The sequence below is a fragment of the Neophocaena asiaeorientalis genome, unplaced genomic scaffold, assembly GCF_003031525.2.
Source record: "Neophocaena asiaeorientalis asiaeorientalis breed wild unplaced genomic scaffold, Neophocaena_asiaeorientalis_V1.1 scaffold264, whole genome shotgun sequence".
Lineage (NCBI taxonomy): Eukaryota > Metazoa > Chordata > Mammalia > Artiodactyla > Phocoenidae > Neophocaena > Neophocaena asiaeorientalis.
In genome coordinates, this window is record NW_020185332.1 from 2,028,580 (window position 1) to 2,050,795 (window position 22,216).

The following is a 22,216-nucleotide window of genomic DNA, read 5'->3' on the forward strand; positions in this document are numbered from 1 at the left end:
TTTAATTGTAGTGAAATATACATAACAAAATTCACCATTTAAATCACTTTGAAGTGTACAGAGCAGTGACATTAAGTACATTTACAGTCTGGTCCAACTGCCACTGTTATCTATCTCCAGAACTTTCCAGAACTTTCCATCATCCCAAACCGAAACTCTGTACCCATTAAACAATAATTCCCCATTCCTCCCCCCAATCCCTACTACTAACCTTTATCTTACTTCTTTTCTCTATGACTTTGCCTATTCTAGATACCTCATGCAAGTGGAATCATATAATTCTCTTTTTGTATCTGGCTTGTTTCACTTACTTAGCATAATGTTTTCAAGGTTCATCCATGTTACAGTATCATTCCCTTTTAAGGTTGAATTATACTCCATTGTACGTATATACCACCTTTTGTTTATCTTCTCATCTACTGACACATTTGAGTTGTTTCCACCTTTTGGCTATTGTGAACATTGGTGTACAAATATACCCATTTGAGTTCCTGCTTTCAATTCTTTTGGGTAGTGCATACCTAGAAGTAGAATTGCTGAAACATTTGGTAATTCTATATTTAACTTTTTGAGGAACTGCCTTACTGTCTTCCACAGGCGCTGTACCATTTTACATTCCCACTAGCAATGCATAAGGTTTCCAATTTCTCCATATCCTCTCCAGCACTTGTTATTTTCTGTTTTTCTTGATAGTAGTAGCCACCCTAATGGATGTGAAGTGGTATCTCACTGTGGCTTTGACTTTTTATTTTAATCATATAACTGTTCTGTCTCATAATGGATTTATTCCTAAGTGCAAGTAACATGGTATTTTTAAGAACTGATTTTTATCAGGAAATTATCCATTACAAACATGTACAATAACTTATCATTCTCCACTATAATTCCAACATTTACCATGACACAGAGCAAGCTTTTTCAATACTCTCAGTGAAATATATGGTCCTCACAGGGCATTTGCTCTGCCTGCCCTTTCAAAGTTGTGTTCACCACTTAGGTACACGGTCACTTAAAACTGTCTACAAGTTTTAGCAAGGTACACGGTCACTTAAAACTGTCTACAAGTTTTAGCAAGGTGGAGATGCACCTATTTTTATTTTCATGGGTTCTTTTGTTTCTTTTAAATTACTTTGAATAATTCTTTGCACATGCATAAACATAAATTTGTATGAATACTGAAAGATTCTAGAGTCATATATTCCAAACTTCTAACAGTGGCTCCCCCGGAAAAGGGTTTGGACTTCTTATAAAAATTTTTTTTTGAATTCTTTTTCACTGAGTATATGCTACTTATATAACTGTTTTAATTTTTTTAATAAAATTTTCTTTTTTCTCTTTTTTTTATAAATTTTTTTATTTATGGCTGCACTGAGTCTTCATTGTTGTGCCCGGGCCTAGTTGTGGCAAGCGGGGGCTACTCTTTGTTGCGGTGCACGGGCTTCTCATTGCAGTGGCTTCTCTTGTTGCGGAGCACAGGCTCAGTAGTTGTGGCGCATGGGCTTAGTTGCTCTGCGGCATGTGGGAGCATGAACCCATGTCCCTGCGTTGGCAGGCGGATTCTTAACCACTGCGCCACCAGGGAAGTCCCTATAACTGTTTTTAAATTAATAAGTTCTTTTGGGGTTTCGTGATCTTTTTGAAAGTAGTATTGTCAATGATTGTTCGTGGGACTTCCCTGGTGGCTCAATGGTTAAGAATCCGCCTGCCAATGCAGGAATCCGCCTGCCAATGCACAAGCCCACACACAGCAACAAAGACCCAACTCAGCCAAAAAAAAAAGATTGCTATTAATATTCTGTTAATTTACTTATGTTTGAAAAGATTGCTATTAATATTCTGTTAATTTACTTATGTTTGAAAAGATTGCTATTAATATTCTGTTAATTTACTTATGTTTGAGGACAAAGGAAATTCATGGTAGAATTTTTTCTGCTAAACAGTGCAAGAGACATTTGGCAAAAAAATCTGTATTAATGTTTGACATTGGAGTTAGAGTCACCAGGGATGAGCAAGAGGGCTCTAGAAGGGTTCAGCCATGTCTGTTGAAAGGAATGCATGGCGGGCGGGGGGTAAGGATTAGGGTAAGGGTTACGGAACGGGTACAGTTTAGGGTACAGGTAAGGGTACGAAAACGGGTTAGGGATAGGGTACGTGTTAAAGTACGGCTTAGGATTAGGGTATGGGTTAGGGAATGGGTACGGTTTAGGTTACACGTTAGGGTACGACAACGGGTTAGGCTTAGGGTACGTGTTAGGGTACCAACTAGTAGTGTTAGTGTACGGGTTAGGATGAGGGTATGGTTCGGGTAAGGCTTAAGGTAAGGGTTTTGGTTAGGGAATGGGTATGGTTTAGGGTACAGGTTATGGCACAACAGGTTAGGTTATGGCACGACAACAGGTTAGGGCACGGGTACATGTTAGGGTACGGGTTAGTTTTAGTGTACAGGTTAGGATTAGGGTACAGGTTAGGTTAGGGTAAGGGTTAGGGTACGACAACAGGTTAGGCGTAGGGTACATTTTAGGGTACGGATTAGTGTCAGTGTACGGGTTAGGGTAAGGGTGAGTGTTAGGGTTACGGAACGGGCACGGGTTAGGGTACAGGTTAGAGTACGTGTTAAGGTATGGGCGTTAGTGTACGGGTTAGGATTAGGGTATGGGCTAGGGTAAGGATTAGATTTAGTTTTAGGGTTAGGGAACGGGTACGGTTAAGGTTACAAGTTAGGATACGACAACGGGTTAGGATATGCGTTAGGGCATGGGTTAGTTTACAGGTTAGGATCAGGGTATGGTTTAGGGTACAGGTTAGGGTACGACAATGGCTTAGGGTACCTGTTAGGGTACGAACTAGTGTTAGTGTACGGTTTAGGATTAGGGTACGGTTAGGGTAAGGGTTAGTGTAAGGGTTATGGTTAGGGCTAGGGAATGGGTACGGTTTCGGTACAGGTAAGGGTACCAAAACGTGTTAGGGTTAGGGTACGTCTTAGGATTAGGGTAAAGTTAGGGTAAGGGTTAGGGAACGGGTACGGTTAGGGTACAGGTTAGGGTACGTGTTAGGGTACGTTAGTGTACGGATTAGGTTTAGGGTATGGGTTAGGTTTAGGTTTAAGGTTAGGGAACCGGTAAGGTTTAGGGTGCAGGTTAGGTTATGACAATAGGTTAGAGTTAGCGTACGTGTTAGGGAATGGGTTAGTGTAAGGTTTTGGGTTCGGGTTAGGGTCCGTGTTAGGGTTAGGGTTAGGGTACGGGTTAGGGTACGGGTTATTGTTAGTGTACGGATTAGGATTACGGTACGGGTTAGGTTAGGGTTAGGGAACGGTTACAGTTTAGCATGTAGGTTAGGATACGAGAACGGGTTACTGTACGTGTTAGGGTATTCATTAGTGTACGGGTTAGGATTAGGGTACGGGTTAGCGTAAGGTTTAGGGTTCAGGTTAGGGTTAAGGAACGGGTACGGTTTAGGGTACAGGTTAGGGTACGACAACGGTTTAGGGTACGTGTTAGGGTATGGGTCAGTGTTAGTGTACTGGTTATGATTAGGATACAAGTTAGGGTAAGGGTTAGTGTTAGGGAACGGGTACAGTTTAGGGTACAGGTTAGCATATGATAACTGGTTAGGTTTAGGGTATGTTTTAGGGTATGGATGATTAGGGTACGACAACGGGTTAGGGTACGTGTTAAGCTACAGGTTAGTGTTGTTTTACGGGCTAGGATTAGGGTACCAGTTAGGGTTAGGATTAGAGTTAGGGTTAGAGAATGGGTACAGTTTAGGGTGCAGGTTAGGGTACAAAAACGGGATAGGATTAGGGTATGTTTTAGGGAATGGGTTAATGTTAGTGTATGGGTTAGGGTAAGGGTTAGGGATAGGGAACGGGTACGGTTAAGGTACAGCTTAGGGTACGACAATGGGTTAGGGTGAGGGTTAGTTTTAGCGTATGGGTTACGATTAGGGTAAGGGTTATGGTAAGGATTAAATTTAGGGTTAGGGCCAGGGAATGGGTACGGTTTAGGGTACAAGTTAGGGTATGACAACGGGTGAGGGTTAGGGTATGTGTTAGGGTATGGGATAGTTTTAGTGTACGGGTCAGGGTTAGGGTTAGGGAATGGGTACAGTTTAGGGTACCGCTTATGGTACGACAATGGGTTAGGGTACGTGTTAGTGTATGGGTTAGTATTAGTATGTGGGTTATGATTAGGGTACAGGTTAGGATAAGGGTTAGGGTTAACGTTACTGAACGGGTACGGTTTAGGGTACAGGTTAGTGTATGACAACGTGTTAGGGTACATGTTAGTGTTAGTGTACAGGTTAGGATTAGGGTATACGTTAGGGTCCGGGTTAGGGTAAGGGTTAGGATTATGGTTAAGGTTAGGGAATGGGTAAGGTTTAGGTTACCGGTTAGGGTACGAAAACGGGTTAGAGTTAGGGTACGTGTTAAGCTATGGGTTAGTGTTAGTGTACGTGTTAGGGTACAGAATAGTGGTAGTGGACGGGTTAGGATTAGGGTACCGGTTAGGGTAACGAAACGTGTGTGGTTTAGGGTACAGGTTAGGGTACGACATTGGGTTAGGGATAGGGTATGTGTTAGGATATGAGTTAGTGTTGCGTACGGGTTAGGATTAGGTTACGGCTTAGGGTAAGGTTAGGGAATGGGGTATAGGGTATGACAATGGGTTAGGATTAGGGTACGTTTTAGGATACGGGTTAGATGTAGGGTACAGATTAGTGTAAGGGTTAGGTTTAGTGTAGGGAATGGGTACGGTTTAAGGTACAAGGGTACGACAACGGGTTAGGGTACATGTTAGGGTATGGGTTAGTGTAAGGGTTAGGGATAGGGAATGGGTACAGATTAGGGTACGACTGAGTTAGGGTAAGGGTTAGGGTACGGATTAGTATTAGTGTACAGGTTAGGGTATGGGTTAGTTTTACTTTACAGGTTAGGGTTAGGGATAGGGATAAGTACGGTTTAGGGTACAGCTTAGGGTATGACAACAGGTTAGGCTTAGGGTACATGTTAGGGTATGGATTAGTGTTAGTGTACAGGTTAGGATTAGGGTACGGTTAGGGTAAGGGTTAGGGAACGGGTATGGTTTAGGGTGCAGGTTAGGATACGACAACGGGTTAGGCTTAGTTTATGGGTTAGGGTAAGAGTTAGGTTTAGGGTTAGGGAACAGGTACGGGTTAGGTTACAGTTTAGGGTACGACAATGGATTAGGGTTAGGGTAGGTGTTACGGTACGGGTGTTAGTGTACCGGTTAGATTTTGGTACGGGTTAGGGTAGGAAATGTGAATGGTTTAGGGTACAGGTTAGGGTATGGGTACGGGTTAGCGTAAGGTTTTGGGTTAGGGTTCAGTTTGGGGTACAACAGTGGGTTTGGGTTAGGGTACGTGTTAGGGTAAGGGTTAGTATTAGTATATGGGTTAGGATTAGGGTACTGTTTAGGGTACAGGTTAGGGTATGGATTAGTGTTAGTGCATGGGGTAGGATTAGGGTACTGTTAAGGTAAGGATTAGGATTATGGTTAGGGAATGGGAATGGTTTAGGGTACAGGTTAGGGTACTACAACGTGTTAGGATTAGGGTACTGGTTAGTGTTCGGGTTAGGATTAGGTTACGGGTTAGGGTAAGCTTTAGGGTATGGGTTAGGATATTGGTGTGGGTAAGTTTAAGGGTAAGAGTAAGGGTTAGAGTTGGGGAATGGCTACAGTTTAGGGTACAGATTATGGTAGAACAACAGGTTAGGTTTAAGGTATGTGTTAGGGTACGGGTTAGGATTAGGGCACCATTTAGGGTACAGGTTAAGGCACGACAACAGGTTAGGGTACGTGTTAGGGTACATTTTAGTGCTTCGGTTACAATTAGGTTAGGGAACGGGTATGGTTTAGGGTACAGGTAAGGTTATGACAATGGGTTAGGGTACGTGTTAGGGTTAGGGTACAGGTTAGTGTTAGTGTATGGTTTAGGATTAGGGTATGGGTTAGGGTTAGGGTTATAGGGAAAGGAAAGGGTATGGTTTAGTGTACAGGTTAGGGTACGAAAACGGGTTTGAGTTAGGGTACGGGTTAGTGTATGGTTTAGGTTAGGGTACCGGTTAGGGTAAGTGTTAGAGTAAGGATTAGACTTAGGATTAAGGTTCGGGTTAGGGAACGGATACGGTTTAGAGTGCAGTTTACGGTATAACAAGGGAGTAGGGTTAGGGTACATGTTAGGGTAAGGGTTAGTGTTAATGTACGGTTTAGGGTACAGTTAGGGTAAGGGATAGGGTAATGGTTAAGTTTAGGGAATGGGTATGGTTTAGGGTAAAGGTTAGGTTATGACAATGGGTTAGGCTTAGGGTACATGTTAGGGTACAGATTAGTGTTAGTGTACGGGTTACGATTACAGTACAGTTTAGGGTACAGGTTAGTGTACGACAACTGGTTAGGTTTAGGGTACGTGTTAGGGAAAGGGTTAGGGCTAGGGAATGGGTACAGTTTGGAGTACAACAATGGGTTTGGGTTAGGGTATGGGTTAGGATTAGCATATGGGTTAGGATTAGGGTACTGGTTCGGGTAAGGGTTAGGGAACATGTACGGTTTAGGGTACAGTTAGGGTACGGGATAGGGTAATGGTTAAGTTTAGGGAATGGGAATGGTTTAGGGTAAAGGTTAGGGTACAGCAATGGGTTAGGGTACAGGTTAGGGCACGCCAACAGGTTAAGGTTAGGTTACGTGTTAGTGTACGGGTTACGATTACAGTACAGTTTAGGGGACAGGTTAGTGTACGACAGCAGATTAAGCCTAGGGGATGTGTTATGGGATAGGGTAGTGTACGGTTTAGGATTAGGGGACGGGTTAAGGTGAGGGGGAGGGTTTGGGTTACGGAACGGTTTAGGGTACAGGTTAGGGCACGCCAACAGGTTAAGGTTAGGTTACGTGTTAGTGTACGGTTTAGGATTAGGGGACGGGTTAAGGTGAGGGTGAGGGTTTGGGTTACGGAACGGTTTAGGGTACAGGTTAGGGTATGACAGCAGGTTAGGGTTAGCGTTAGGGTTAGCGAACGGGTACGCTTTAGGGTACAGGTTAGGGCACGACAACAGGTTAAGGTTAGGTTACGTGTTAGTGTACGGTTTAGGATTAGTGTACGGTTAGGGTAAGGGTTAGGGATCGGGTACTGTTTAGGGTACATTTTAGGGTATGGGTTAGTGTAAGGGAACAAGTACGGCTTAGGGTACAGGTTAGGGTATGACAACGGGATAGGGTACATGTTAGTGTACAGGTTAGGTTTAGCGTTACAGGTTAGGGTATGACAAAGGGTTAGGTTTTGGGTATGTGTTAGGGTACACGGTAGTGTTAGTGTATGGGTTAGGATTAGCATACGAGTTAGGGTTAGGGAACGGGTACAGGTTAGGGCACGGTTTAGGGTTAGTTTTGGTGTACAGGTTAAGAATAGTGTATGGGTTAGGGTAAGGGTTAGGGGTTGGGTATGGTTTAGGTACAGGTTAGGGTATGGTAATGGGTTAGCCTTAGGGTACTTATCAGGGTATGGATTAGCATTAGTGTATGGATTCGGATTAGGGTACGGTTCAGGTAAGGGTTAGGGTTATTGTTAGGGTTAGGGAACTGATACGGTTTAGGGTACAGGTTAGGGTACGTGTTGTGGTATGGGTTAGTGTATGGGTTAGGGTGATGGTTAGGGTAAGGGTGAGTGTTAGGGTAAGGGTTACAGAACAGGTACAGTTTAGGGTACAGGTTAGGGTATAACAACATGTTAGGGTACAGTTATGGTACGTGTTAGGGTATGGATTCGTGTTAGTGTATGGGTTAGGATTGGGGTATACATTAGGGTAAGGTTTAGGGTCCGGGTTCGGGTTAGTGTTAGGGAACGGGTATGGATTAGGGTACAAGTTAGGGTACCACAATGGGTTAGGATTAGGGTACGTGTTAGGGTATGGGTTAGGATTACGGTACAGATTAGGGTAAGGGTTCGGGAATGGGTACAGTTTAGGGTACGACAACGGGTTAGGGTACGGATCAGTGTTAGTGTATGGGTTAGGGTTAAGGTTAGGGAACGGGTAAGGTTTAGGTTACCGGTTAGGGTATGAAAACTGGTTAAGGTACGTGTTAAGTTATGGGTTAGTGTAGGGATTAGGATTACTGTACGGGTTAGGGTAAGGGTTAGGGTGTTAGGGTTAGGGAATGTATACGTTTTAGGGTACAGGATAGGATATGACAATGGGTTATAGTTATGGTATGTGTTGGGTACGGGTCATTGTTAGTATACGGTTTAGGATTAGGGTACACGTTAGGGTAAGGGTCAGGGCACGGGTGCGATTTAGGGTACAGTTTAGTGTATGACAGCAGGTTAGTGTTAGGGTACGGGTTAGGGTAAGGGTTCGGGTACAGGTTAGGGAATGGGCACGGTTTAAGTTACAGGTTAGGGTACTACAACGAGTTAGGTTTAGAGTATGTGTTAGGGTACGTGTTAGTGTTGGTGTAAGGATTAGGATAAGAATATGAGTTACGGTTAGGGTACGGTTTAGGGCACGAGTTAGGGTATGGCAACGGGTTAGGGTTAGGGTACGTACTGGGGTATGGGTTAGTTTTAGTTTATGGTTAGGATTAGGGTACGGGTTAGTGTTAGGATTAGGGATAGGAAACAACGGGTTACGATTACAGTACAGTTTAGGGTACAGGTTAGTGTACGACAACTGGTTAGGTTTAGGGTACGTGTTAGGGTAAGGGTTAGGGCTAGGGAATGGGTACAGTTTGGATACAGGTAAGGGTATGACAACGTGTTAGGTTTAGGGTAAAGTTAAGGTAAGGCTTAGGATAAGGGTTAGAGTTAGGGTTAGTTTTAGGGAACGGGTATGGTTTAGGGTACAGGTTAGGGTACAGCAATGGGTTAGTGTACAGTTTAGGGTGAGGATACAGGTTAGCATAAGGTTTAGGGTTTGGGTTAGGGAATGGGTACAGTTTGGGGTACAACAATGGGTTTGGGTTAGGGTATGGGTTAGTATTAGCATATGGGTTAGGATTAGGGTACTGGTTAGGGTAAGGGTTAGGGAACAGGTACGGTTTAGGGTACAAGTTAGGGTACCAAAACAGGTTACGCTTACGGTACGTGTTAGGGTATGGGTTAGGATTAGTGTACGGTTTAGGGTACAGGTTAGTGTACGACAGCAGATTAAGCCTAGGGTATGTGTTATGGTATAGGTTAGTGTACGGTTTAGGATTAGGGTACGGGTTAAGGTATTAGGGTACAGGATAGGATATGACAATGGGTTATAGTTATGGTATGTGTTAGTATACGGTTTAGGATTAGGGTACATGTTAGGGTAAGGGTCAGGGCACGGGTGCGATTTAGGGTACAGTTTAGTGTATGACAGCAGGTTAGTGTTAGGGTACGGGTTAGGGTAAGGGTTCGGGTACAGGTTAGGGAATGGGCACGGTTTAAGTTACAGGTTAGGGTACTACAACGAGTTAGGTTTAGAGTATGTGTTAGGGTACGTGTTAGTGTTGGTGTAAGGATTAGGATAAGAATATGAGTTACGGTTAGGGTACGGTTTAGGGCACGAGTTAGGGTATGGCAACGGGTTAGGGTTAGGGTACGTACTGGGGTATGGGTTAGTTTTAGTTTATGGTTAGGATTAGGGTACGGGTTAGTGTTAGATACAACGAGTTAGGTTTAGAGTATGTGTTAGGGTACGTGTTAGTGTTGGTGTAAGGGTTAGGATAAGAATATGAGTTACGGTTAGGGTACGTACTGGGGTATGGGTTAGTTTTAGTTTATGGTTAGGATTAGGGTACGGGTTAGTGTTAGGATTAGGGATAGGAAACGTGTACGGTTTAGGGTACACGTTAGGGTATGACAACGGGTTAGTTGTGTGTTAGAGTACGCGTTAGTGTATGGTTAGGATTAGGGTACAGGTTAGGGCACCACAACGGGTTAGGCTTAGGGTACGTTATGGGTACCGATTAGCGTAGTACGGGTTAGGGTTAGGGGACGCGTTAGTGTTAGTGTACGGGTTAGGATTAGGGGACGTGTTAGGGTAAGGCTTCGGGTAACGGTTAGGGTTAGGGTTAGGGGACGCGTTAGTGTTAGTGTACGGGTTAGGATTAGGGGACGTGTTAGGGTAAGGCTTCGGGTAACGGTTAGGGTTAGGGTTAGGGGACGCGTTAGTGTTAGTGTACGGGTTAGGATTAGGGGACGTGTTAGGGTAAGGCTTCGGGTAACGGTTAGGGTTAGGGTTAGGGGACGCGTTAGTGTTAGTGTACGGGTTAGGATTAGGGGACGTGTTAGGGTAAGGCTTCGGGTAACGGTTAGGGTTAGGGTTAGGGGACGCGTTAGTGTTAGTGTACGGGTTAGGATTAGGGGACGTGTTAGGGTAAGGCTTCGGGTAACGGTTAGGGTTAGGGTTAGGGGACGCGTTAGTGTTAGTGTACGGGTTAGGATTAGGGGACGTGTTAGGGTAAGGCTTCGGGTAACGGTTAGGGTTAGGGTTAGGGGACGCGTTAGTGTTAGTGTACGGGTTAGGATTAGGGGACGTGTTAGGGTAAGGCTTCGGGTAACGGTTAGGGTTAGGGTTAGGGGACGCGTTAGTGTTAGTGTACGGGTTAGGATTAGGGGACGTGTTAGGGTAAGGCTTCGGGTAACGGTTAGGGTTAGGGTTAGGGGACGCGTTAGTGTTAGTGTACGGGTTAGGATTAGGGGACGTGTTAGGGTAAGGCTTCGGGTAACGGTTAGGGTTAGGGTTAGGGGACGCGTTAGTGTTAGTGTACGGGTTAGGATTAGGGGACGTGTTAGGGTAAGGCTTCGGGTAACGGTTAGGGTTAGGGTTAGGGGACGCGTTAGTGTTAGTGTACGGGTTAGGATTAGGGGACGTGTTAGGGTAAGGCTTCGGGTAACGGTTAGGGTTAGGGTTAGGGTATGGCAACGGGTTAGGGTACGTATTGGGGTATGGGTTAGTTTATGGTTAGGATTAGGGTATGGGTTAGTGTTAGTTAGGATTAGGGAACGTGTACGGTTTAGGGTACACGTTAGGGTATGATAACGGGTTAGGTTGTGTGTTAGAGTACGCGTTAAATATTGGGGTATGGGTTAGTTTATGGTTAGGATTAGGGTACGGGTTAGGGCACCACAACGGGTCAGGCTTAGGGTACGTTATGGGTACCGATTAGTGTAGTGTACGGGTTAGGTTGTGTGTTAGAGTACGCGTTAGTGTATGGTTAGGATTAGGGGACGGGTTAGGGCACCACAACGGGTTAGGCTTAGGTACGTTATGGGTACCGATTAGTGTAGTGTACGGGTTAGGATTAGGGGACGGGTTAGTGTAAGTGTTAGTGTACGGGTTAGGATTAGGATAAGCGTTAGGGTTAGGGAATGGGTGCGGTTTAGGGTACAGGTTAGTGTATGACAACGGGTAGGGTTAGGGTACGGGTTGTTAGTGTACGGATTAGGATTACGGTACGGGTTAGGGAACGGTTACAGTTTAGCATGCAGGTTAGGATACGACAATACCATCGGTGTTAGGGTATTCGTTAGTGTTAGTGTACGGGTTAGGATGAGGGTACAGGTTAGCGTAAGGTTTAGGGTTCAGGTTAGGGTTAAGGAACGGGTACGGTTTAGGGTACAGTTTGGGGTACAATGGATTTGGGTTAGGGTACGTGTTAGGGTAAGGATTTGTATTAGCGTATGGGTTAGGATTAGGGTACAGGTAGGGTTAGGGAACAGATACGCTTTAGGGTACAGGTTAGGGTATGACAACGGTTTAGGGTAAGGGTTAGTTTTAGTTTACTGTTTAGGATTAGGGTTAGTGTTAGCGTTGGGTACGGTTTAGGGTACTGCAGCGGGTTAGGCTTAGGGTACGTGTTACGGTACGGATTAGTGTACGGGTTAGGATTAGGATACGGTTAGGGTAAGGATTAGGGTTAGGGCTAGGGAACGGGTACGGCTTAGCGTATAGGTTAGGGTATGACAAAGGGTTAGGCTTAGGGTACATCTTAGGGTACGGATTAGTGTTAGTGTACTGGTTAGATTAGAGTATGGTTAGGGTAAGAGTTAGGATAAAGGTTAAGGTTAGAGTTAGGGAACGGGTATGGTTTAGCGTACAGGTCAGAGTAGGACAATGGTTAAGTTTAGGGTACGTGTTAGGGTGCGGGTTAGTGTTAGTGTACGGGTTAGGATTAGGGTAGGACTTAGGGTAAGGGTTAGGGTATGGGGTTAGCATTAGTGTATGGGTTAGGAGAAGGGTTAGCATAAGGGTGAGGATTAGAGTTAGGGTTATGGAGCGGGTACGGTTTAGGGTACAGGTTAGAGTAGGACAATGGGGTAAGTTTAGGGTATGTGTTAGGGTGCAGGTTAGTGTTGGTGTTCGGGTTAAGATTAGGATAACGAGTTAGCGTAAGGGTTAGGATAAGGGTTAGGGATAGGGATCGGGTACCATATAAGGTACAGGTTACGGTACGACAACGGTTTAGGGTACGTGTCAGTGTTAGAGTACTGGTTATGATTAGGATATGAGTTAGGGTAAGGGTTAGTGTTAGGGAACGGGTACAGTTTAGGGAACAGGTTAGCATATGATAACTGGCTAGGCTTAGGGTACGGTTTAGGGTATGGATTAGTGCTAGTGTACAGGTTATGATTAGGGTAAGGATTAGGGAACTGGTATGGTTTAGGGTATTAGGGTACGTGTTAAGGTATGGATCAGTGTTGTTTTACGGGCTAGGATTAGGGTACCAGTTAGGGTAAGGGTTAGGATAAGGATTAGATTTAGAGTTAGAGTTAGGGTTAGAGAACAGGTACAGTTTAGGGTGGAGGTTAGGGTACGAAAACGGGATAGGATTAGGGTACAGGATAGGTTAAGGGTCATTGTAAGGGTTAGGACTAGTGTTAGGGATCGGGTACTGTTTAGGGTATGACAACGGGTTAGGGTACGTTTTAAGGTACGGGTTAGTATTAAGTTATGGGTTAGGGTAAGGGTTAGGGATAGGGAACGGGTACGGTTTAGGGTACGACAATGGGTGAGAGGGAACGTGTTAAGCTATGGGTTAGTGTTAGTGTACGGGTTAGGATTAGGGAACGAGTAGAGTTTAGGGTACAGGTTAGTGTACAATGGGTTAGGGTATTTGTTAGGGTACGGGTTAGTTTTGGTGTACAGATTAGTGCATGGGTTAGGGATTGGGTACGGTTTAGGTACAGCTTAGGGTAAGATAAGGGGTTAGGCGTAGGGTACTTATTAGGTTACGGATTAGTGTTAGTGTACAGGTTAGTATTAGGGTATGGTAAGGGTAAGGGTTATAGTTAGGGTTAGGGTGCAGGTTAGCGTAGGACAACAGGTTAGGGTATGTGTTAGGGTACGGGTTAGTGTTAGGTTAGTATTAGGTTACGGGTTAGAGTAACGGTTAGGGATTGGGTACGGTTTAGGGTACGACAACGGGTTAGATTTAGGGTAGGGGTTAGTGTTAGTGTACCAGTTAGGATTAGCGTACTAGTTAGGGTAAGGGTTAGGGAACTGGTACGGTTTAGGGTGCAGGTTAGCGTAGGACAACAGGTTAGGGTATGTGTTAGAGTACGGGTTAGTGTTAACCCTTAGGTTATGGGTTAGAGTAACAGTTAGGGTACGGGTTGCAGTAAGGATTAGGGTAAGGGTTATGGTTAGGGTTACGGAACAGGTACGGTTTAGGGTACGTGTTAGGGTACAGATTAGTGTTAGTGTATGGGTTAGGATTGGGTATGTGTTAGGGTGAGGGTGAGGGTTATAGTTACGGAATGGGTACGCTTTAGGGTACAAGGGGTTAGATTTAGGGTAGGGGTTAGTGTTAGTGTACCAGTTAGGATTAGCGTACTAGTTAGGGCAAGGGTTAGGGAACGGGTACTGTTTAGGGTGCAGGTTAGCGTAGGACAACAGGTTAGGGTATGTGTTAGTGTACAGGTTAGTATTAGGTTACGGGTTGGAGTAATGGTTAGGGATCGGGCTCAGTTTAGCGTACAGGTTAATGTACGACAACGTGTTAGGGTATGGGTTAGGGTATCAGTGCAGTTAATGGTAAGGTTAAGGGTTAGGGAACGTGTACTGTTTAGGGTACAGGTTAGGGTATGACAACTGGTTACTGTTAGGGTATGTGTTGGGGTACAGCTTAGTGTACGTTTTAGGATTAGGGTATGGGTTAGATTAAGGTTAGGGTAAGGGTTAGGATTGGGGATGGGTATGCTTTAGGGTACAGGTTAGGTTTAGCGTTAGTGTTAGGGAACAGGTATGGCTTAGGTTACGGTTCAGGGTATGACAATGGGTTAGGGTAGGTGTTACGGTATGGGTTAGTGTTAGTGTACCGGTTAGATTTCGGGTACGGGTTAGCGTAAGGGTTAGGGTAGGGAACGGTTTAGGGTACAGGTTAGAGTACAACAGGTTAGTGTTAGGGTACCAGTTAGGGTAAGGATTAGGGTAATGGTTACGGTTAGGGTTGGTGAATGGGTACGGGTTAGGTTACAGGTTAGGGTATGACAACAGGTTAGAGTACGTGTTAGGGTATGGGTCAGTGTTAGTGTATGGGTTAGGATTAGGTTACAGGTTAGGGTAAGTTTAGGGTTAGGGATAGGGAACGGGTATGGTTTAGGATACAGGTTAGGCTAGTGTTAGTGTACAGGTTAGGGTACGGGTTAGGGTTAGGGAATGGGTATGGTTTAGGGTACAGCTTAGGATACAACAACGATTTAGAGTTAGCATACATGTCAGGGTATGGGATAGTGTATGCGTTAGGATTAGGGTAAGGTTAGGGTAAGCGTTAGGGTTAAGGTTATGAAACGGGTACAGTTTGGGGTACCACAATGAAGTTAGGGTTGGTGAATGGGTACGGGTTAGGTTACAGGTTAGGGTATGACAACAGGTTAGAGTACGTGTTAGGGTATGGGTCAGTGTTAGTGTATGGGTTAGGATTAGGTTACAGGTTAGGGTAAGTTTAGGGTTAGGGTTAGGGAACGGGTATGGTTTAGGATACAGGTTAGGCTAGTGTTAGTGTACAGGTTAGGGTTAGGGTACAGGTTAGGGTTAGGGAATGGGTATGGTTTAGGGTACAGCTTAGGATACAACAACGATTTAGAGTTAGCATACATGTCAGGGTATGGGATAGTGTATGCGTTAGGATTAGGGTAAGGTTAGGGTAAGCGTTAGGGTTAAGGTTATGAAACGGGTACAGTTTGGGGTACCACAATGATGAGTTAGGCTTAGGGTATGTGTTAGGGTATGGGTTAGGATTAGGGTAAGGTTAGGGTAAGCGTTAGGGTTAAGGTTATGAAACGGGTACAGTTTGGGGTACCACAATGAGTTAGGCTTAGGGTATGGGTTAGGATTAGGGTTGGGAAATGGGTACTCTTTAGGGTACAGGTTAGGGTCTGACGGGTTAGTGTACGTGTTAGGGGATGGGTTAGTGTATGGATTAGGGTTAGGGATTGGTACAGGTACAGATTAGGGTACGACAAGAGGTTAGGCTTAGGGTACGGATTAGTGTTAGTGTACGGGTTAGGATTAGGGTATGGTTAGGGTAAGGGTTACTGTTAGGGAATGGATATGGTTTAAGGGTTAGTGTACGTGTTAGGGGATGGGTTAGTGTATGGAGTAGGATTAGGGTTAGGGATAGGTACAGGTACAGTTTAGGGTACGACAAGAGGTTAGGCTTAGGGTACGGATTAGTGTACGGGTTAAGATTAGGGTATGGTTAGGGTAAGGGTTACTGTTAGGGAATGGATATGGTTTAGGGTACAACAATGGGTTTGGGTTAGGGTAAGGGTTAGGGTTTCGGTTAGGGAATGGGTATGGTTTAGGGTACGACAACGTGTTAGTGTTAGGGTATGTGTTAGGGTACAGGTTAGTGTTAGTGTACTGGTTAAGATTACGGTACGGGTTAGGGTAACCTTTAGATTTAGGATTAGGATTAGGTTTAGGATTAGGTTTAGACGGGTTAGTTTTAGTGTATGGGTTCGGATTAGGGTACTGGTAAGGGTTAGGGTCAGGGCTAGGGGACAGGTACAGTTTAGGGTATGTGTTAAGGTATGGCTTAGTGTTAGTGTATGGGTTAGGGTTAGGAATGTGTACGGTTTAGGGTACAGATTAGGGTATGACAACGGATTAGGTTTAGGGTATGTGTTAGGATACTGGTTAATGTTAGTGTATGGGTAAGGGTTAGAGTACAGGTAAGGGTTAGAGAATGGGTACGGTTTAGGTTACACGTTGGGTACGACAACAGGTTAGGCTTAGGGTACATGTTAGGGTACCGACTAGTGTTAGTGTATGGGTTAGGATTAGGGTACGGTTCGGGTAAGGGTTAGGGTAAGGGTTTTGGTTAGGGAACGGGTACAGTTTAGGGTACAGGTTATGGCACGACAACAGGTTAGGGTACATGTTAGGGTATGGTTTAGTTTTAGTGTATGGGTTAGAATTGCAGTACTAGTTAAGGTAAAGGGTTAGGGAACAGGTACGGTTTCCAGTACAGGTTAGGGTACAAGAACGGGTTAAGCTTAGGGTATGTGTTAGGGTATGGGTTAATGTTAGTGTACGGGTTAGGATTAGGGTAAGGGTTAGGGAATGTGTTGGGTACGGGTTAGTTTTAGTTTATGGGTTAGGGTAAGGGTTAGGTGTGGTGCGGGCCACAGGTTAGGGTATGACAATGGCTTAGGCTTAGGGTACCCGTTAGGGTATGGACTAGTGTTAGTGTACGGTTTAGAATTAGGGCACGGTTAGGGCTAGGAAACGGGTATGGTTTAGGGTACAGGTTAGGTTACGACAACAGGTTAGGGTTAGCTTATGTGTTAGGGTATGGGTTAGTGTTAGTGTACAGGTTAGGATAGGGGTACGGGTTAGCGTACGGTTTAGGGTTCAGTTTGGGGTACAACAAGGGGTTTGGGTTAGGGTCCGTGTTAGGGTAAGGGTTAGTATTAGTATATGGGTTAGAATTAGGGTATTGTTTAGGGTAAGGGTTAGGGAACGGGTACAGTTTAGGGTACAGGTGAAGGTACTACAACGGGTTAGGCTTAGGGTACTTGTTAGGGTATGGATTAGTGTTTGTGTATGGGGTAGGATTAGGGTACCGTTAAGGTAAGGGTTAGGGTTAGGATTATGGTTAAGGAGTGAGAATGGTTTAGGATACAGGTTAGGGTATGGCAACATGTTAGGATTAGGGTACTGGTTAGTGTTCAGGTTAAGGTAAGCTTTAGGATAAGGCTTAGTGCTACGGTTAGGGAATGACAAGGGGTTAGGTATAGGATTCGTGTTAGGGTATGGGTTAGTTCTAGTTTATAGTTTATTATTAGGGTATGGGTTAGTTCTAGTTTATGGTTTATTATTAGGGTATGGGTTAGTGTAAGGGTTAGGTTAAGGATTAGGGTTAGTGTTAGGGTTAGGTACAGTTTAGGGTGTAGGTTAGGGTAGGACAACGGGTTAGGCTTAGGGTACATGTTAGGGTATGGATTAGTATTAGTGTACGGGTTAGAATTAGGGTAAAGTTAGGGTAAGGGTTAGGTTTAGGGAACAGGTACAGGTAAGTGTATGACAATGGGTTAGGGTGTGTGTTATGGTATAGGTGAGTGTTTGTTAGTGTATGGGTTAGGATTAGGGTACAGGTTAGGGTAAGTGTTAGGGTTCGGGAACAGGTATGGGTTAGGGTACGCGTTAGTTTTAGTGTATGGGTTAGGATAAGGGTTAGGGTTAGGGAACAGGTGCAGTTTAGGGTACAGGTTAGGGTACGACAGTGTGTTAGGATTAGGGTACTGGTTAGTGTTCAGGTTAGGATTAGGTTACAGTAAGCTTTAGGGTTAGGGAATGACAAGGGGTTAGGGATAGGGTACGGGTTAGTGTTAGTGTACAGGTTAGGATATTGGTGCGGGTAATGGTAAGTTCAAGAGTAAGAGTAAGGGTTAGGGTTGGGGAACAGGTACAGATTATGGTAGAACAGGTTAGGTTTAGGGTAGGTGTTAGGGTACGGGTTAGTGTAAGTGTATGTAAGTGTACGGGTTAGGGTGAGGGTTAGGGAACGGGTACGGTTTAGGGTACAGGTTAGGGCACGACAACAGTTTAGGGTTAGAGTACGTGTTAGGGTACATGTTAGTCTTAGTGTTTCGGTTACAATTAGGGTTCGGGTTAGGGCACGACAACGGATTAGGGTATGTGTCAGGGTACCGGTTAGTGTTACTGTACGGGTTAGGATTAGGGTATGGTTAAGGTAAGGGTAAGGGTTAGGATTAAGGTTAGGGCTAGGGTACGCGAATGGTTTAGGGTAAAGGTTAGGGTATGACAACGGGTTTGGGTTAGGGCACATGTTAGGGTATGGATTAGTGTTAGTGTAGGTGTTAAGATAGGAGTAAGTTTAGGGTAAGGGTTATTGTTAGAGTTATGGTTAGGGAACGGGTATGGTTTAGGGTACAGGTAAGGTTCTGACAACGGTTAGGGTACGTATTAGTGTTACTGTACGGTTGAGTATGGGTTGGGGTAAGGGTTAGATTTATGGGTAGGCAACAGTACGGTTTCAGATACAGGTTAGGGTACAAAAACGGTTTAGGGTTAGGGTATGTGCTAAGGTAAGGCTTAGTGTTAGTGTACAGGTTAAGATTAGGGTACGGTTTAGGGTGCAGGTTAGGGTATGACAACGGATTAGGATTAGGGTATGTGTTAGGGTAAGAGTTAGTTTTAGCGTACAGGTTAGGGTAAAGGTTAGGGATAGGAAACGGGTACAGTTTAAAGTACAGGTTAGGGTACGACAATGGTTTAGGATTAGGGTACGTGTTAGGTAATGCGTTAGTGTTAAGGTACAGGTTAGGGATCGGGTACGGTTTAGGGTACAGGTTAGGGTATGACAACGTGTTAGGGTACGGGTTAGTGTACGATTTAGGATTAGGTTATGGGATAGGGTTAGGGTTATGGATAGGGAATGGGTACGGTTTAGTGTACAGGTTAGGGTACGAAAACGGTTTTGAGTTAGGGTACGTGTTAAGGTATGGGTTAATGTACAGTTTAGGTTAGAGTACCGGTTACGGTAAGTGTTAGAGTAAGGATTAGATTTAGGATTAAGGTTCAGGTTAGGGAGCGGATACGGTTTAGAGTGCAGTTTACGGTATAACAAGGGAGTAGGATTAGGGTACGTGTTAGGGAAAGGGTTAGTGTTAGTGTACGGCTAGGATTAGGGTATGGGTTAGGGTACAGTTAGGGTAAGGGATAGGGTAATGGTTAAGTTTAGGGAATGGGTATGGTTTAGGGTAAAGGTTAGGTTTTGACAATGGGTTAGGGTATGGGTTAGTTTTAGTTTATGAGTTAGGATTAGAGTATGGGTTAGGGTAAGGTTTAGGTTAAGGGTTAGGGTTAGTGTTAGGGTACAGGTTAGGGTGTGACAATGGGTTAGGCTTAGGGTACGTGTTAGGGTACAGATTAGTGTTAGTGTATGGGTTAGTATTACGGTATGGTTCAGGAAAGGGTTAGGGAATGGGTACGGTTTAGGGTACAGGTTAGTGTACGACAACTGGTTAGGTTTAGGGTACGGGTTAGGGTAAGGATTAGTGTTAGGGTTTGGGTTAGGGCTAGGGAATGGGTATGGTTTGGATACAGGTTAGTGTATGACAACATGTTAGGGTTAGGGTACGTCCTAAGATTAGGGTAAAGTTAGGGTAAGGCTTAGGGTAAGGGTTAGAGTTAGGGTTAGTTTTAGGGAATGGGTACAGTTTAGGGTACAGGTTAGTGTATGACAACATGTTAGGGTTAGGGTACGTCCTAAGATTAGGGTAAAGTTAGGGTAAGGCTTAGGGTAAGGGTTAGAGTTAGGGTTAGTTTTAGGGAATGGGTACAGTTTAGGGTACAGGTTAGTGTATGACAACAGGTTAGGGCTAGGGTACATGTTGTGGTATGGGTTAGTATTAGTGTATAGCTTAGGATTACAGTACGGGTAAGAGTAAGGGTTCGGGTTAGGGAACAGGTACAGTTTAGGGTACAGATCAGTGTTAGTGTACAGGTTAGGATTAGGGTCTGGTTAGGGTAAGGGTTAGGATTAGGGTTAAGGTTAGAGAACGGGTAAGGTTTACGTTACCGGTTAGGGTATGAAAACGGGTTAGAGTTAGGGTACGTGTTAAGTTACAGGTTAGTGTTAGGGTAAGGGTTAGGATTACTGTACGGGTTAGGGTAAGGGTTAGGGTGTTAGGGTTAGGGAATGTATACGTTTTAGGGTACAGGATAGGATATGACAATGGGTTATAGTTATGGTATGTGTTGGGTACGGGTCATTGTTAGTATACGGTTTAGGATTAGGGTACACGTTAGGGTAAGGGTCAGGGCACGGGTGCGATTTAGGGTACAGTTTAGGGTATGACAGCACGTTAGTGTTAGGGTACGGGTTAGGGTAAGGGTTCGGGTACGGGTTAGGGAATGGGCATGGTTTAAGTTACAGGTTAGGGTACTACAACGAGTTAGGTTTAGGGTATGGTTAGGGTACGTGTTAGTATACGGATTAGTATTAAGGTACGGTTTGGGGTAAGGTTTAGGATAAGGCTAGGGTTAGCGTTAGGGAACAGGTACTGTTTAGGGTACAGGTTAAGGTACAACAACGGGTTAGGATTACGGTACATGTTAGGGAATGGGTTAGTGTTAGGTATGTGTTAGGGTACGTGTTAGTATACGGATTAGTATTAAGGTACGGTTTGGGGTAAGGTTTAGGATAAGGCTAGGGTTAGCGTTAGGGAACAGGTACTGTTTAGGGTACAGGTTAAGGTACAACAACGGGTTAGGATTACGGTACATGTTAGGGAATGGGTTAGTGTTAGCGTACGGGTTAGGATTAGGGTACGGGTTAGGGTTAGCGTACGGGTTAGGATTAGGGTACAGGTTAAGGTACAACAACGGGTTAGGATTACGGTACATGTTAGGGAATGGGTTAGTGTTAGCATATGGGTTAGGATTAGGGTACAGCTTAGGGAACAAGTACAGTTTAGAGAAAACGTTAGGGTACGAGTTAGTGTTAAGGTACGGGTTAGGGTTAGCGTACGGGTTAGGATTAGGGTACAGGTTAGGGTAAGGCTTCTGGTAAGGGTTAGGTTAAGGGTTAGCGTTAGGATTAGGGAAAGGATAGGGTTTAGGGTACAAGTTAGGGTATGACAACAGGTTAGGCTTAGAGTATGTTACGGATACCAATTAGTATAGTGTATGGGTTAGGATTAGGGTACGGTTCGGGTAAGGGTTTTGGTTAGGTTTAGAGTTAGAGAACTGGTACGGTTTATAGTACAGGTTAGGGTACAACAACGGGTTAGGGTACGTGTTAGTGTACGGGTTAGGATTAGGATAAGCATTAGGGTAAGGGTTAGGGTTAAGGTTAGGGAACCGGTAAGGTTTAGGGTACTGGTTAGGGTACGAAAACGGGTTAGAGTTAGGGTATGTGTTAAGTTACGGGTTAGTGTTAGTGTACAGATTAGGATGCGGATTAGGGTAAGGGTTAGAGTAAGGATTAGGAATAGGGTTAGTGTTAGGGAACGAGTGTGGTTTAAAGTACAAGTTAGGCTATGACAACGGATTAGGGTTAGGGTACAGGTTAGTGTTTGATTAGGATACGGATTAGGGTTAGGGAACGGGTGCGGTTTAGGGTACAGGTTAGTGTGTGAGAACGGGTTAGGGTTATGGTACGTTTTAGGGTACAGGTTATTAGTGTATGGATTAGGATTAGGGTACGGGTTAGGTTAGGGTGCAAGTTAGGGTATTCGTGTTAGTGTACAGGTTAGGATGAGGATACGGGTTAGCATAAGGTTTGGGGTACAATGGGTTTTGGTTACGGTACGTGTTGGGTAAGGGTTTGTATTAGCATATGCGTTAGGATTAGGGTACGGATTAGGGTAAGGGTTAGCGTTAGGGTTAGGGAACGGGTACGGTTTAGGCTACAGGTTATGTACAACGGGTTAGGCTTAGGGTATGGATTAGTGTATTGTATGGGTTAGGATTAGAGTACAGATAAGGTAAGGGTTAGGAAATGGGTATGGTTTAGGATACAGGTTAGGGTACAACAACGGTTTAGGGTTAGGGTACATGTTAGGGTATGGGTTAGTTTCGGTTTAGGGTTAGGGTTAGGTATAAGATTAGGGAATAAGTACAGTTTAGGGTACGAAAACAGATTAGGGTATGAGTTAGGGTATGGTGTTAGTGTACGGTTTAGGATTAGGGTACAAGAACGGGTTAGGGTACATGTTAGTGTATGGGTTAGGATTATGTTACATGTTAGGGTAAGGG

General features: G+C 44.5%; 1 protein-coding gene across 2 annotated transcripts in view; it reads left to right on the forward strand.

Moving 5' to 3' along the window:
• The window catches only part of SPG21 (SPG21 abhydrolase domain containing, maspardin), a 50,466-nt gene that overhangs the window by 21,206 nt on the left and 7,044 nt on the right, over positions 1-22,216 (forward strand). The window lies entirely within an intron of this gene.